Genomic DNA, 13,813 nt, shown 5'->3' with positions numbered 1-13,813 from the left:
GAAGGGTAGAAGGATTTTAATGCTTAAATTCTCTGCTAAAAACTGGATAACTGATTTTCCTTAAATATGGAAAATGAACAAACACTTTAAGGAAGCTGTATCTTAGAAAGATTAGTTGTTTCAAGTTACAGTATTAAAAACTGGCAATTCAACAAGCATTTAAGCAGCAGTATATTTGTTAAAAGGTAAAAGAGAAGAGTCAAAGTAATGCCAAAATAACTTCCTATCACAAGATAACTGTTTTGTGCCAAATGTTAAAATATACCAGAAACTGAGATGAATATGCACTCCCCACATCAGTGTTTCACTGCACTGACTATAAAATTAGAAGCATAAAAATCTCATTTAGAAATGGGTATGATGAAGTAAAGGAATTCACATTATTCCTTTAAAAGAGACTAATAACTAAATATAAAAACAACAGCAATTAAAATAATAAGCAAAGATTAAGTATTTGGAATGGATTAATGCATTGTACCGAATAAAAATATAAGGTTATTAACATTCATATTTTAACCAGAGTTTCAAACTTGATATCTAAATACCTTATTTAAGCTTTTAAACTGGAGTACCCAGAGCTATAAATATTCAACGAGAGAGAGAGAGAGAGATCAGGACACTTTATTTAGAAGCCTACATAGGGATATAGGTACTCAGCAACTCACTAAGCACTTGTAATATTTAATATACTGGTAGCTGACTATTTTATGTAATGGTCAAATTCATAATCACTAGTGAAGTTCTTGAGCCTGAAGAGTCCACTGCTATTTTTATTTTCTATACTTATAGATCTTTCTCCCAATATCATTAACTTAGGTTTAAAAAAGTCAAACTGTAACTTCTAGTAGTTACTCATACCCCACCAGAATACACAACAACTAAAAACTTAAGCATTAAAAGAGATCATTTCAAAACAAGTGAAATGCAGGAAGAAAATCCTCACTGTTCTGATTCTACAACACCACAACAGTCAAGTTTCAAGCGCTGCATACCAGATGCTACTGAATAGTTGGTTCATTTCCTTGTTAAAAACCAAGGACCAAATTTTGATATCACTGAAGTCAGTGCAAAGACTCCCCCATATGCTTCACTATATATCTCTTTTTATTTAAAGTTACTCAGGATTTTTCTGCAAGAGAAGTACTAGGGAAACTGCCAGCCATGGTACTGTAAAAGAGTAACACCCAAAGAAACCGAGTCAATGGAGTGCAATGAGTCACCAATTCTGGAATCCAAACCTAACACCACAGAAAACTCCCAGAGTACTTGTCAGGAAACTACTCAAAGACTTCTTCAAAGAAATACCAGGATAACAAGCACCCCATGCATGTGGGAACAGATGCAACTGGACGGACAGGAAGGTGCAAATGCACTGAAAGGAAAGATCCACAACATGCAATCCTAATTCACACCTTCGTCAGAGAGCAAACAGAGAATCTGTGCCCTTGAAATGTATATGCCCTTTGAGAAGAAAAGATGCATCACCTCCCTAAATAACACATTCTGAACTATTAATGAAGGAACTGGTATTTTATATTACAGCTCCCATTCTCAATCAAGGGAGAAGCTTGCAAAGATCACCCTCAACTTCACTTAGACACTGTCACAATATAACCAGGGTAGACTTCAGAACAGGACATGAAACAGTTGATGGCACTGATCTCCCCTCTAGGCCATGAAAAGAGTAACCTGCTGCCCCTCAAACATGGTAACAGTTATGAGCACTGGGTTCCAATGGCTTCAGTTAAGGGTCTATCATGGGCCAGCCCCAACTGACCACATGGCCAATTTAAGATATGAATGAGCCACAAAGTTGTATGCGGAACAACTTTGTGGCTCATTCACTGTATTATCACACCTCAAATACAATTCCCCTTAAATAACACGTCAGAGGCCAAAGAGATATTGAGCGAAATCAAAAAGGACAATGAGGGCTTTCCTTAGTGACATGGTCCCATTTTTATGGAAACAAGCTTAAACCAAGTTTCAAATCCTTCAACAGACAAGGTTCCTTGGGTGAATTTGATATCTTTTATTAGACCAACCCAAATGGTTGGAGAATAGTTATTAAGCAAGCTTTCGGGTTCAAAAACCCTTCGTCAGGCTAAGGACGCTGCAGCAGTTGCTGCGTGCTCTTCCTGGATGGAATGAAAAGTAAACAAGCCAGGGGCTGGGCTGGGGAGTCAGTTGCCAGGCAGACTGTAATGTATCAAAAATCCAATGTCTATGTTTAGTCCCTGATTTCTAGTATCCAGCAGGTTGATGAAATGGAGCTCATAGGCTCGTCTCTGGGATGTGTTGTGTAAATTTCCCTTGAGGATCAGGACTGAGAGATTGGAGAGAGAATGGCCCTCCTGTGAGAAATGTGCCCCCACCGGTAATTGGGCGTTTCTGTCTTTGATGGATTTCCGGTGTGCATTCATTCTAGTGCGCAGTTGTTGTCTGGTCTCTCCTACATATCTTCCATCAGGGCATTTGGTGCATTGGATGAGGTATACTACATTCCTGGAGGTGCAGCTGTAAGATCCTGGGATGCTGATGGCTCTGTTGTGGGGTGTAGTAATAGTGGAGGTGGTGGAGATGTGGGGGCAGGTTTTGCATTTCTTGTACTTCAACAAGCACTTTTCTCCTCCCAACTGTGAGCCTGAGCTAAGGTGTATTCAAAACAAAGATACAAAACAAATAAAAACTCAACCCACCAAAACAAAAAAACCTCAACCTTAGGATAAAAAGAACAACACATCAGATGTACCCTTTGTTTTGTACGATGCATAAAATTATGTTATAACATACAACACGTGCATGTGCCAACTAAATTTAGAGCTTAGAATGAATGCTTGACAAATGCACCTGCAACTCCCATTTTTGGTTTACAAGGCAGAGTCTAGGACTATAGAGACCCATGGTTTATTCTTGGCACTACCACTAGTTTACTGGGCTGTTTTAAACAAGTAATAGTGTTAGTGCCTCACTTTCCTCATCTGTAAAATAACAGACACTTTCTTTTTTTTGTGCAAAGTAGCAAGCTTCGGTGTTCCAAGCAGGAAATCCTATGAGCAGCTGGAAATGTTTTAACTGTCATGTCAATTAGATCTACTTGAAAAACATTTTAATCAGGATTTTTTTTAACTGTTCTAAATGCAGGTCATCCTAGTCTATGCTTGCATTCAGCCACACCCATCTGACAATAACTGTCTGCAGTAAGAGTCATCTGCAAGTAACTAGAATTCAGAACACAGCCTCTGCAAAACCCTAGGAGTCGCATGTCTTTCCTCATAAACCACTATGAGCAGTTTCTACAAGCATCTGCAGAGACAGTTTTATTACAGAAAGAAGCACGCAATTGTTACTGAAACCTCAGATTAAGTGAGAATGCCAATAAAAAAAATACATCAAATGGGCATACATACACTGCTCTCCTCCTACTTTGCCTGCCAGAACACTCCAATTCACCAAGTCACTAAAGATTTAGGCTTTGCATGAGATCTAAATGGCATCTGCCTACTTCACTGCATCTAACTTCTACTTATTAGATAAAGTCTTGTTCCAAAAGAAGTTGTATTGTTATCAATAGCAATGAAGTCTTCATTGTTCTTGCCTGGGCAATGCACCTGCTCTCTAAAGAAGTCAAATCAAGGCACATCTATTACAATCCTGGTCCCTCTGCTGAACAAAGGGGGTTTTTCTTTTGTTTTTGCTAAGAATGGGACTGATGATGCTTAAACCTATTTGACAAAATGTAAGTGCAGTAAGACAGTAAGTGCAGAATGTCACAGAAAAGAAAAGCACTTGACGAAGTAGGATCTACTTTAAGTGTTTATTAGCTATTCTTTTTCATTTTATTTATTCCAGTAGCATCAGCATGACTGCTTTATATTCTACTTTAAATAACTCATTTATTTACCTAAAACTCTCAGTCCACCAAAACACTTTACCAACAAGGAAAACTAGAAGACCTTCTGAATTTTGGAGCATAAGAAACCAAAAAGCTAATAATAAAAACAAAACAAACAAGCAAGCAAGCACACATTTATTTTATCATAGCAAGCTTTAGTGTATTTATAAGCTGGAAATGTACTCCACTAAAATGCATCAAATAATATATAAGAATGTTTCAAGACACACAAGATTAATTGAAAACAGCCACAAAAAATAGCTTTCCCTTTTCGTTCAGTGCTTTATTATAGTTACACTGCTACAGATAAAACCATACCAACATTCAAGTCCTATTTTCTGCATTTAACTGGGCCATTAAAACATACTAGGTCAAAACATAGTTTTTGAAATAGCCCAAGAAAAAATGTTAATTTGAAATGTCACTGACTTGGTAGAAGTACAAAACTAAAGTTTTATAGTAAAGGATGTTTTGCTCTACAAAACTCTGTTTTTACTGAAAATAAAGTGGATTCTCAGACATGTCTAACCTCATTCAATAGATATTCCAAAATTTCAAGTCTGTGTGAAAAGTGGGCCAGGACCCCCAGCATGGGGCCTTGAAGGAAAATTGCAGAGGGAAGCAGAATCCAACTTTTACAAATCTGCTGCAAAAGGAATGAAAGCCGAGACTGCTAAACATTCAAAGTTTCTGTAGTTCTAACTGGATTTTCTCTCCTGTTCTGACTGTTTTTTTGATCACTTGCTCACTCTCTTTCTAGCTCTCGCTCTCTCAACTCATCTCACTCCAAGCTTGCCCCAGTCTCCTTTTTTCCCCACAAACCCCTTCTTAAAACGTTAGGGACCTGTTTGCTACTAAGATATTGTTCACTTTACATGTGCATCCACCACTTGCCCTGTGCCTGTTTTGCCTATTTTAATCATAAAACACTTTGGGACAGGAATCATCTACCATGCTACACAGCAGGGTCCTAGCACTATTTTTAGTTGGTCCTTAGGCACTACTATAATAAACATTACCAGCAACCATCCTGCAAAAGGACTTATGTTAGGTCCCCATTATGTGTGGGTTGTTTTGTTTTTTTAGATTTTGGTCCAAAATTAACAAAGCATCAGATAGAATGTTTCACTAGATAAGAGGACAAGGAATAAAAGTCTCTTTGGAAGTACAGGGCAGGATTAGTTTTCCAAATCTGGAGACATTTGAGCAGCAGACTCCTCATGATAGAGCCCCCCAACTTTTAAGGTTAACCAATTCTACCATTTTTTTTCTTGCAGTCAAGGACCAAACCATGGTTCTCATCATGCCCTAGATCATTTCATCTGTATAAAAACATTTACCCCCCGCTAATGCATGGTACCCTCAAGACTTCTGGGGAACCAACTAGTGCATGCAGATACTGGGGTATAAGCATGAGCTTTCCCATGGAAGAAATAAAGTGCACCCTATGACTCTAGTAAGATGTGATCCACACTATGAAAATCTAAGAACCCCGGCACTGATAGTCTCCAGCAGAAACTTATGCTTCAGGCTGTAGCTCCAATACCAATTACTTCCTGTACTGCGTTTATGTACTCTGATCCTATAGTCAACATGTACTAGTACAAAATACTGTATAGACAAGTCATAACAGACAACATTCAGCAGAATAAAAGTTTGCAGAGTTCTACAGAGCAGTTCTCTACATATTTTCAAATACTGCAGTGGAGAAAGATGAGCATTAGACTTAAAAAAAAATTGCTCCACCCATTCCATATTATTCCCGCTGGCATTCTATTTTTGCCAATTTTGAGCATTAGGCATTTTATTTCCACTCGCACCAAATAGGCACATTGAAATAAATCCATTTTGACAGTAAATGCAGCCAACTACTTTTTTCTACTGCAGAGCTCTCTAAAGCAGCAAATAGCTCTTTCCTTAGCCCCCAAAATATTAGTTAATTTGATTACAAACTAGCCAATAGATAAATGATGATAATATAATCAAAGAAATGGCAAGCTTTTTGATTAACTTTCCTTGATTCCAGAAATAAAACTATATAGTCTTCTCATTCGAAGCAGTTAGTTTTTCAAAGGCTGGTAGGCACTATCCAAGTAATTTTTGCTCATCTTTGGAACTCTAAATCCCTTATCTTCCTACTTCCTCCTACTCCCTATATTTTTTTTAATAAGCGGAAGCCTGAAATTGTTACAGAAGGGCTGCCTATGCAACTGCAATATGTAAACAGTATTGTTGGGGGCCATATCATGATTGAGGGTACTGTTTTCTATGAAACAGAAAAATCTCAGTGTTCATTTGGAAAGTTATTTGTATGGATTTTATCAAAAGAAAGAAGAGACAGGTCAAATTTCTGTTCCACCAACCTTGACAGTGCCCCTTCAGAGGGATCATCTGGGTCTATTCTTTGCTCATGAAGTCTCATCGATGCATTGTCTTTTCCAAGGGTCTACTTATTGGTGTCTCCAAAGGAAGTTCTGATGTCAGTTTTGCATTCTTTTTTCCCTTAGTTCCTAAGCAAGCAAAGATGTTTTTAATTATTACTCCTCCCTACTATAAGTAAATATTTATAGACCATAAAAAAATTAACATTTCACACCATTTTATCCAACATTCAGATAGTACCTCAATGCCAGTCAATACTTTCTAGCAACTGAAATACCCCAATACTGCAGCACATAATTCAAAGAAAACAGCAGCAGAACAATGCAACGTGGTTTTTTTCCATCCCATGTGGACTGACATAGGTAGGTTAAAAAAAATGTCAAACGTGAACCAAGCTCTGAAAGTTTAGCTACAAATACACACAGGTACTGCTAAAACCCAAAGCTAAATGTTTGTAAGCTCAAACATTTCCCATTAAAATAAGATTTCAACAACACCTCTTTGACCTAAATTCAAGAGAGCTTCACTTGTTCAGCAAATGTCTCAGATAGTATAAGAGCTCAGAGACAATTGGTTTAAGCATAATATGTATTCATAATACTGAAACTTTTCCATTAGGCCCTGTAACCACAAGCTACTTCACCTTAAGGATTCACAGTGTCCTTCCTCACCCCCAGTTATTCAGTTTGGTTTTTTTAATCTTCATCACTAACCTCTTAAGTTAGTTTAGAATTGGCAGAAAAGTGAAATTCATTGCGCTTTAATATCTGTAGACTACAGCCATAAAATCCTGAGCCATTGTCTTATATTTCAAGATAAGCCAGGTCAAACCTGGTAGTAATTGAATAAGAGACTGCTGAAGAAGACAATGGATAATACAGGACAACGGATAATGCTGGCAGATCTTTTCCAAGCTGGTATAACATCAGTGCCCCAAAAAAACTATAAAGGGGGTCAGTGTGCAGATGAGAGATGCAGGCTTTCAGATGAAAGATCTCATCCATTTACAATTATTCAAGGTTATATGGCCCTTTTCCTTCAAGAAGTTCTTAACAATTAACACCCTGGCCAAATTCATTGCTGGAGTCTACACTCTGCCAATTTACATCCTCTCCACTTTTCAAATAGATGCACAATTTCTCATATCCTACTGCTGTGTAGAAGCTGTTTTAACATCTCTTTATATTATATATGGGGCTGCATTACAGATGCATAAACCACAGAATATATTATTATGTGCCACCTCAAAAGTGGTTAACAACGTGCCTGATAGTATTCTGCAACACATGATGGCCTCATTGTTATGTACAACATCGGGGTCAAACATGGCCCATGGCCAGAGCCAGCCCATGATGATGGGTCATCAACCTCATGGGGCTTCTTGTGAGCATCTTGGGGGGTCAGATCCATCTTGCAGGGCTCATCATAGCTGCTGCCAGACCCGCTGTTTCAGTGCAGCTCCAGAACCAAGAACGTTAACATCACTCATTTCCCCTCCCCACTACCCCAACACTTACCCACTGCTGAAATCAAGGGTTTTTGGTCACCCTGGTTTCTAAAATTGGCTGTAGGGGAAAAGGGGAGCCAAGCAGCAGTGGTACTAACTCTCTGGGTTCCAGCTGCACTGAAACAGCAGATCTGGCAGCCACAGGGATTAAACTGTTCACACACTGTCCCGGCTGCAGGGCCAAATGAGTTTGACATCCAATATAAAACATAACCTAAAATAAGAAAAAGATGACTTAATTAAAAGAAAGCACTAGATGACCATACAGTTAAGATGCACAACAGTGCAGCAAAGAGTTTTCAGGTTCACAATAAAGTGCTTCACGAGATTTTGGGGAGAAAAGAACAAGAGAAGTATTACTGGCAAGCCTCATGAAAAAGATGCATTTTGAGGAGGAAGCTTGCTACACTCTTAATAGTGTGTGCCTGGCAGAAAAGACAGCATGGAGATAGACAAGGCAGCAAAAAAAGCAGGATAAGTGGTAGTGGTCATGCATAAAATGATGCCAAAATGAAGGGTACAAGAGTAAATTGAAGATGTCGGATAGAAAAGAAGTTGCATAAACCTGATATAGAAGGCATACAGGGAGCAAAGCGAACTGTAGGGAAGGGAAGACAAGGTGATCAGAACAGCATGAGACAAAGGTTATCTTCACTGTATGAATATAGAAAAAAAAGAGGTTGCAGCTAAACTAAGAGGTTGGGTAGACACATACATTTACACCCATTTTAAAGAGATGTACTAATAGTTTTAAATAAATGGAATGTGAAAACCTATTGGAATTTAGACTACCTGATTTATTGCACTACTGGAAAAGATTAAAGGTTTTAGGTCACCTACGCTGGGCTGACTTAAATTCACTCCCATTCTAGGGTCAGCAGGTGTTGTAACAGGATTCAAGTTTAGGGAATATCAGTAAAACTGAAAAGTTTTAAAACACCGACTATACAAAGGAAATTAAGTGGGGGGGTTTAAATTTTTGACTGTTTATACTGTATAAAAGAAAAACAAGAATTTAACCTGTGTTTATGCAACCTTAGCTGCATCAGAAATGTCAAATCCAGCCTTCCCCAAATTTGATGGAAGCTTTGATGCCTCAGATGTGGATTGCAAGGTCTATAAAATGTAATTCAAAAGGATGAGGACCTGAGGTCTTTAACTACCAAGATCTTCAGGCATTTGGAGTTTGCTAAAAATATTTGCATTTCCTAACTATCTGGATAAAAGTTAACTTCCCTTCCCAGTAATTCAAGTTTCACTTAAAATAACCCTAATCAACAGAATCTTCCAGTGAAAACAAGGTAGGCAAGACATGAATTGCTAATATAAAAACAAATAGGAAAACTCTCAAAAACATGGGTCTTTAATATATCAAATTAAATATGAACAGACCCTGTTTAAAATAGTGCACAGCAACAGATATTTATAAATTTGTTCTGTTTCACAATCTACAAGAGCTAGCCATCATTGCTACCCAATGTAATCAACAGACTCCCCAGTACTTTTTGTTGGTAACAGCTGAAGTCAGCTGCCTTTTCATTCTATATGATGTACTTCAAATAACGAATACAGAACTAATCAATTCCTCAGTGGGACATTTCTTGAGAGACCTGCTTAACCTTTTTAGAATCCGTAAAACACTAAATTTATTCCCATTTTGCCTGGATACATATACTATCCCCCAAAGTCTAAAGGTCTCAAAGTTTTCCCCACAAAAATGCTCTCAAAACAACAGTCTGCATGACTAAGTAGTGGCTGCAGCACAGAGGGCAGGCTTAAACAGATCTCAACTCTCACTCACCATTTGGATGCGATTCATTCATGCTACAAAATGCCTATAAGTCATACAGCCAATTTCTATGGTGCCAAGAACTGCTCTTTTACCATGGAGGCAGCTACTTCCCCTCCCCCCACATTTCTAGTCTTAACAAGACGTTTAAGAGGAGGATACATGTAAAGTGGCCCAATATGAGCCAACAAGTGAAGCATTCCTACAACATTTCTATACCCCCCAGTCAAAGCTCTCTCCTTCAGGGACTGACTCCGTGCTGAAAGAGCCTCTCCACAGGTGTTTCAAGCCATAAAAAGGCCAATTGGAAGTAGGTCACATTGCTCTCCAGCCAGCCTCCGGCCACAGCAGGCATTTTCCCCAGTGGTGGCTCTTCAGCACTCGACGCAGCCAAACACCAAGACTCGCGCATCTCTACCTACAGCTCCCTCTGTACATAGGGCTTCCTGAGCACCTGCCATCTAGACCAGAAACCGCTGAGAAGTTATTTCCCAGAGACGCGGCCACCTGTCAAGCGGCTTTACTGCAGGAACCGCAGGGAGTGCGAAGGGCACCTCGATGCCTCCGGCCGGCCCTGCCCACGGGCCCCGCTCCCCTCCCAGAGCTGAGATGCACTGTCATCTCCCCTCCGGCCCGGCCTGGCGCTGTCCTGCCCTGCCCTGCCCTCCCGCCAAGGAGGGCGAGGCGGCCCCGTTGACACACGGGCAGCCGCCGCGCACAGGGGCTGCTTTCGCTCCCGCACCCGCGGGGGGTGCGATGCCCGCACACGCCACCAGCCCGCGCCCACACCTGCCCCCACGGCTGAGGAGGCCTGCGGCGGCCCCGGCCAGCGCCCCCTCCCCTCACAGACGCCCCGGCCCCGCCCGGGAACTTACTCCCCGCCGCGTCTCCTCCAGCCACCGCCCCCTTCATGGGCACCGGCGTCTCCGCGCACCGACCAGTAGCACCGCGGCGGCTCGGCCCCCCCCCGGCTCCGGCTCCGGCTCGAGCTCTTGCTCGCGGCGGCGGGTGCGAGGCGCACTGACAACAACGGCCGCTCTGCGAGCTGGGGGGGGCGGGGCGGGGCAACGGCCGGCCGAGGGGGGCGGGGCAGCGCGAGCGCGAGAGAAAAGACCACCAGTGCGCCTGCGCCGGGGGCGGAGTCGTCTCACAGTCACGCCGGGCCAATGAGGAGGGAGGGAGCGAACGCGAGGGGGAGGGGGTGAGTGAGAGGGTGTGGCGGGAATGAAGCGCAGGAAGCGGGAGGAGGGGCACTAGGGCCGGGGTGAGGCACTGGGGGTGGGGCTGTATCCACCCCTTGTGGGGTGCTTCCTGGAGTCGGGGCTGCTTTACTCATAGTGGGTGTGAGGGGTGTTTCAAGTATTAAGAATCTGGTCAGGGACACTGCAAATAATAATAACAATAATAATTATTATCTTATAATAGTCTTACTATTATTATTATTCGCAGTGTCCCTGACCAGAGTCTTAATATTTGAATCACCCCTCGCTCCCACTCCCATTGTTAATAATTCATTGTTATAATAATAATAGTAATATTAAATCATTTAAAAGCATTTATTTCATATCTAGAGGTAGAAAACTGTAGCATGGTGTATATTTCCTGTTGTCAGGGAAAATGCAAATATTTTTTATTATTAATATAATAATATTAAAGAATCATTTTAAATTACTTGTTCATTTCATACCTATAAATAGATAACTGTAGTATGATACATATATCCTCTTGTCAGGGAAATTACAAATAATGAGTATTATTATTATTTATAATGATATTTAATAATTCAAAGTTACTACTCACTTCACATGTATAGATAGATAACTATAACAGCATATGTTACCTATGTGTTATGTGATATACATACTGTATAGGATAGTTCCTATATATATTACAACAGCATTATATTATGTTACGTATTGGATTATATCACAGCGTCAGAACATAAAAATATAAATGATACAATTATTTCAAAAATATATACATAAAATATTAATGGAATGGCCGTCACACTAACTGATTAGGGCATAAACCAACACAGCGTTGGCTGCCTGCTGGGCTAATTCTGTGCTATCTGAGCTTCAGCTAATCATCTCCATGGGGGTGGTAAATCGGAAGGAAGTCCACTTAAGTCAGTTTAAATGCCAACATTGTTCAATATTTCAGGCAGAAGGCAAGGTAAAGATGCACCTATTAGACCAACATATTTCATATCACAGAAGAAAGTAGTGGAGGAAGGAAAGGAAAGGGTAGCACCAAAGCCCCAGGTCCCATTGTGTGGATTTCCATACAGACACAGAAAACAAAGAAAGGACTAGAGTGAGTGAACTAGTCTCCTAGTGTAGATCCTAGTAAAGGTCTAGTCTCTTCTAGATGTCCTACACAGATAGTGCTTGGTTTATAGAAGCTTGCGGTAGGGAGCAATATGTCCCCTGCCTGAGGAGCAGAATGAAGAGGTGAGGATAAAGATGGATGAAATAATTAGGTCAAAGGAAAGGGTGGATAAATGAAGGGATGAGGTAGTGTAGTAAGAGGAAATGAGGAGGGACTGAGGCTTCAGGGTGTTTGAAAAAACAACACCCTTGTACCTAGTGTACCTGTGTAGAGAGAGCATCGATTTTTCTACTGCAGTATCCAACACAGGCAGATTAATGTCTGGGCCCAGGGGCCCCAACCTTGGAGTGGACAAAACCAGTGGCCAGGCTGGGTGGATGACTGTGGGTTCTGGATGCCAGTTGCCGGGAGCCGCTGCAGCCAGACTGAGCCTCAGCAGGACAAGGGGCCACTCATAGAGTCAGTCCACACTGCTTGCACCTGGCAGGCAGCGGCTCTGCACCCATGGTGCAGCTGCAGGGCAGGCTGAGGCTTAGGGCGGGCCCTGACCAATGAATCTTATTTCACTCCTGGTCCAACAGCTGATACTGGACTGAAGATAGTGAAAGAATTCCAGGCAATATCAGTAGGAGCGTTCAGGCTCCTAGATGCAGAACAATGTGAGAGAAAGTGAACAAGTGTCTATCTGAAATGTTGCTAACAAAAGGTGGAAAAAGAAAACTTCATGACCTTTTAGAAAGGAAACAGATGGTAGCAATAACACCTCGCTATGTAGTAGCCTGCCTCTGAATTACCTCTGGCCAATCAGAACAAATGGCAGAGAGGAAAAAACCTCAGGCATGCATGCAAAAGCTCACTTCTACAGAGATGCTTGATATAAGTAGCTCTAAAAAAATGTGGCTTTCTGTTTCTCTCCTGCTATGACAAAACTTACATAGTATGTTATTTCATTAAAACATTACAGAGCATTGTTACGCACAGGCTAGGACATGGCCCCGGGTGCTTTTATTAGCTAGCCACACTAATTAAAAGCTCCCAAGCATCATATGTATCAATGTCCCCACACTGAAAAAATGGCAGCAGCAGGGGCAACGCGTAGGGGGTGCACATAGGTACATGTGCACCCCCTGAGCGTGGTGGTGCACCCTCTACAAAAAAGCACCACCAGCACTGTCAGCAGTGCCTGTGGCCGGTCGCCTCTCACCATGCTCCCCACCATTGCTGTTGGTGGTGTCTGCAGGCAGCCAGTGATCCCCGCCAGCTGCTGCTGACACTGCCGGCAGCATCTGCAGGTGGTTGCTGACTCCTGGCACTCGCCACCACCCTCCCTGCTGCCGACAGCATCTGTGGGAACTCCCACTTACCACAGCCATGCTCCAGCTGCCGCCGTGCCCCTCCAGCCACTGGGGGCATGCATCGTTTATGGGCAGCAGGGCACTTTGAACTAAAGCTCATTGAACGTGCTTTATTTCAAAGTGCCCTGCCACCATTTTTCAGTGCGGGGACACTGATACACGTGATTTCCTGTGCACTGGAGCATGCTCTGTGCATGTCTATAGGAGCCCATAGATTCATAGATGTTAAGGCTACAAGGACCCCTAGAAATGCCTCCTAATAAGCTAATTTTAGCCTTTAACACAAGGCTTTGGATTTCATGCAGAAGTTTCTGTACTGAGCTTAATAAATTGTGGGCAAACTTGAATATATTTTTCAGAAAGAGTTATTAAACTGAAGTTGTGTGAGCATATTAAAGGAAAAGGACTCAATATTTTTATAACAATTTCAGGGTATAAGGAAATATTCCAAATAATATACCAGGCTTTGGTCATTATAATCTCAAGATGCAGTACATTCCATTTATTCAATAATCTTCATCAAAATTAGGAATTTCTCCCTTTTCATCAGCATT

At 41.5% G+C, this 13,813-nt stretch overlaps 1 protein-coding gene across 1 annotated transcript in view; it reads right to left on the bottom strand.

Annotated features, from left to right (window-relative positions):
- The window catches only part of SNRK (SNF related kinase), a 65,937-nt gene extending 55,292 nt beyond the window's left edge, over positions 1–10,645 (bottom strand). The window contains exons 1-2 of the mRNA XM_014603135.3: positions 10,449–10,645; positions 6,259–6,405 (exon numbers count right to left, since the gene is read on the bottom strand). The gene's annotated coding sequence lies outside the window, so the exon portion shown is untranslated. The remainder of the gene's footprint in view (positions 1–6,258; positions 6,406–10,448) is intronic.
- Positions 10,646–13,813: the final 3,168 nt, after the last annotated feature.

Source organism: Alligator mississippiensis, chromosome 5 (assembly GCF_030867095.1).
Source record: "Alligator mississippiensis isolate rAllMis1 chromosome 5, rAllMis1, whole genome shotgun sequence".
Classification (NCBI taxonomy): domain Eukaryota; kingdom Metazoa; phylum Chordata; order Crocodylia; family Alligatoridae; genus Alligator; species Alligator mississippiensis.
The sequence above is the reverse complement of the archived record's forward strand: the minus strand, read 5'-3'. Positions and strand labels throughout refer to the sequence as shown.